The following is a 3,628-nucleotide window of genomic DNA, read 5'->3' as shown; positions in this document are numbered from 1 at the left end:
GCCATCAACTCATTATCTTTACACCACTGGGCTGGGAGGCCATCAGCTCATTATCTTTCCACTACTGGGCTGGGAGGCCATCAGCTCATTATCTTTACACCACTGGGCTGGGAGGCCATCAGCTCATTATCTTTACACCACTGGGCTGGGAGGCCATCAGCTCATTATCTTTACACCACTGGGCTGGGAGGCCATCAGCTCATTATCTTTACACCACTGGGCTGGGAGGCCATCAGCTCATAATCTTTACACCACTGGGCTGGGAGGCCATCAGCTCATTATCTTTACACCACTGGTTTGGGAGGCCATCAGCTCATTATCTTTACACCACTGGGCTGGGAGGCCATCAGCTCATTATCTTTACACCACTGGGCTGGGAGGCCATCAGCTCATTATCTTTACACCACTGGGCTGGGAGGCCATCAGCTCATTATCTTTACACCACTGGGCTGGGAGGCCATCAGCTCATTATCTTTCCCGTAACGTTTGGCTGTGTTCCCTCGGGAACCTGGGATCCAGATGCTCCTGGAGAAACTTATCAGGGTTGGTGGATTCCCTGACAGGGACCTTCTTGGCTGAACTTAGTATCAAAGCTTCATTGAGTCCTGCCACAAGTGTGAGGCACTCTGCTCCTTTGGGATCTGGTCCAAAGCAGTCGACTGGGTTGGGTCAAGTTTCACCAATTCATTGCAGAAGAACAGGCATTTCCAGCAGTCGTAATTGACATGATCTCCATGTGGCTGGGAAAGAGTAGAGAATCTATATTAAGGTATTATATGAAGTTAGAAAGCATTGAACAGAAGAGACACACATCAGTTCAAATACATTAAAATGGTACAGCCATAAATAAATATTCCTTTCAGTCCAATTCTACCTGGGATGCTACTGGCTGTGATATTATTGTCGGTTCAGCATTAACACTTATAGAGCAGACTCCCCACGGGCAGATTCAGGTGTCTCAGGCTCCGATTCAATTCCTCCTGTGAGTGGAATGCAGGCGTGGGAAGCAGGGGTGGGAGGCAGGGGTGGGAGGCAGGCGTGGACATTCTGGACGCTTTTCTGCATGTTGGTCACTGGCCTTCTGGTGTGTGAAGTCAATGCTGTTTAACTGCTTTGACTCAACGTTCCTCCGAGTCCCTGCATTCCATTGTCGCTGCTCATCTGTGCAGGCTATGCCAGTTAGCCCACTGGACACCGCATTCTGCACCTGTGATAGAATGTTAAATACAAAAAGACATTCAGAGAAAATCCCATTATTAACAATTGTGTGACTGAGGACTATGTGATCAACTTAATCAAAACACATGCAGGTTTCATCATAAACTTACCTTGCTATTGTTCCCAATGAGATGAGGCCACTTATACTTACCATACTTTAGGCATTACCCCCAACCACAATGATATTTTACAAACCTTATTCACCAAGAAAAAACAATAACACTAAAGACTAATAACACTCAATGTGATGCTGACATGTTTAAATAAATGTTATCCCCTACTCACCTGGACTCCATAAACCTGCCTTCCCCAACATGAGATTGGACAGGATACTTACCGATTCCCCACATTAACACGGCAGTTCTGTTGATCCACAAATACACGTTACAATAATAATAAATCATGACATTCTCAATTCAGCTTTCATCCAACAAAACGTTGGGTCTAACTGCTATGTTAAGCCTGACTCTTTTATCATTCTGTGTCTAGATAAGGCAGTATTGCGCACTTTCATTTATAAAAGGAACAATGAAAATAGGCTATAAGCATCAATTACAAGAGCAAGGAACGCTGAGAATGATCATAGATATCATCTGAGAACTCTGTCATAAAGTTAGCCTATGGATTATAGTAACTGTCACCACAGCACATGTAGGCTGAAATGCAAGTGACTTATTTACCTGCCTTCCACAAAATGGAGGCTGCATGACTTTCCAAGGCCAGCGATGCAAGGACATCCAGCCGTCTCTACTGATCTGTTGTTTGATACAAGTTCCCAAGCAGAGTGGTAGGAGCTGATTGATTGGCTGGGCTGAACATCGGCCTTCAAAAATACCAATCCTTTTCCCTCCTCCTGGTGAAGAAGAACTCGGCCCACCTTACCACTGTGGAGGTACTGATAGGCCTTTTTCATAGTGGAACCATCCACTCCCAAGGAGAGCACCAAGTAATTAAAATTGTCCCCATACGTTATTTCATCCACCAAATTATTAATCATGGATGGCTGGGGTACGGTGATACCATCCGACCTCCGAAGAGCCATTTGTGTGTGTTCCCAAATGTGAGCCATGTTTGGTTTTTGTTAATTTGTTAAAATGTGTTAATGATGCACGTTTTTTTAATTATTAGCTAGCCACCGCTCTGAGGTAATCCGCTAGCATTGAATGTAGCTGAAAAAACGGAAACACAAACACAATCGCGTTCGAATGGAACTGGGTCAAGTGGGAGGGGCTACATAAGGCGAATAACTTCCTTAATTTTGCCGGACCCCAGGAAGAGCTAATGGGGATCCATAATAAATACAAATGCCTGGAATACAAATACAAATCCATGAGTTAAAGTACTATCCATATGATTCAGTCTGAGTTAAAGTACTATCCATATGATTCAGTCTGAGTTAAAGTACTATCCATATGATTCAGTCTGAGTTAAAGTACTATCCATATGATTCAGTCTGAGTTAAAGTACTATCCATATGATTCAGTCTGAGTTAAAGTACTATCCATATGATTCAGTCTGAGTTAAAGTACTATCCATATGATTCAGTCTGAGTTAAAGTACTATCCATATGATTCAGTCTGAGTTAAAGTACTATCCATATGATTCAGTCTGAGTTAAAGTACTATCCATATGATTCAGTCTTGATATGATGATGATGTTGGTTGTGATGACGATGGTGGTGGTGATGATGATGATGGTGATGATGATGGTTGTGATGCTGGTGATGATGATGATGATCACAACAAGAAAGACAACATTAATTTCCTTTCAGACGATGTCTTCTTAGAATCTTGTTGACATGCAGGGATGGATGGTTCCTCCATTACCAGATCTCCCATTGTGACATGTATATAATGTTGTAATAATCACTGACCAACTTCAACAGCTGTTTCTTAGAGTTCACCCCTCTGCCATGCATAAAGCAGAAGTGAGAGTATTTGGGGAGGAGGTTTTTGTCATGGTGTATATCACTGTGATACTTGCGCAAAAGGAGAGTCATTCTGAGTCTGACAGTAATACACTGCTGAGTCTGTCTCCACCACATTACTGATTGTAAACTGATAATCCTTATCAGACGTGGCTTTAGATGTGAAACGATCAGAGGAGAAACCAGATCCATATTCATCAGGGGAGGCGTCAGTACGGTGAAACCTTAACACATACTGAGGAGCTCCTCCTGGAACCTGTTTATACCAGTTTACATAATTTCCTTCATCTTTGGTAATGTCACAGTGAAAAACTGCAGTCCCCTTTGTACTGACAGTCAGTACTGAAGGTGTCTGTGTCACTGCTTTCTGGCAACTGACATCTGTGGGAATGAAACACACCATTTATTAAGACAGTTAATCATACACGAATGTAAAACTTCATTGGCATTGTTTTTGGATTCAGATTGAACAAACAGTAAATT

The 3,628-nt window shown here is 42.8% G+C and overlaps 1 long non-coding RNA gene across 1 annotated transcript; it reads right to left on the bottom strand.

The window, feature by feature from the left end:
- Positions 1 to 374: 374 nt before the first annotated feature.
- On the bottom strand, positions 375 to 2,619 carry LOC139401834 (uncharacterized). The gene is made up of 3 exons (XR_011633171.1): positions 1,899 to 2,619; positions 875 to 1,581; positions 375 to 740 (listed from the first exon to the last, which is right to left on the bottom strand). It is a non-coding gene; the product is annotated as an uncharacterized lncRNA (long non-coding RNA).
- Positions 2,620 to 3,628: the final 1,009 nt, after the last annotated feature.

Source organism: Oncorhynchus clarkii, unplaced genomic scaffold (genome assembly GCF_045791955.1).
Source record: "Oncorhynchus clarkii lewisi isolate Uvic-CL-2024 unplaced genomic scaffold, UVic_Ocla_1.0 unplaced_contig_1463_pilon_pilon, whole genome shotgun sequence".
In the NCBI taxonomy this organism is placed as follows: Eukaryota; Metazoa; Chordata; class Actinopteri; order Salmoniformes; family Salmonidae; genus Oncorhynchus; species Oncorhynchus clarkii.
Note: the sequence above shows the minus strand (reverse complement) of the source record. Positions and strands in the feature narration are given on the sequence as shown.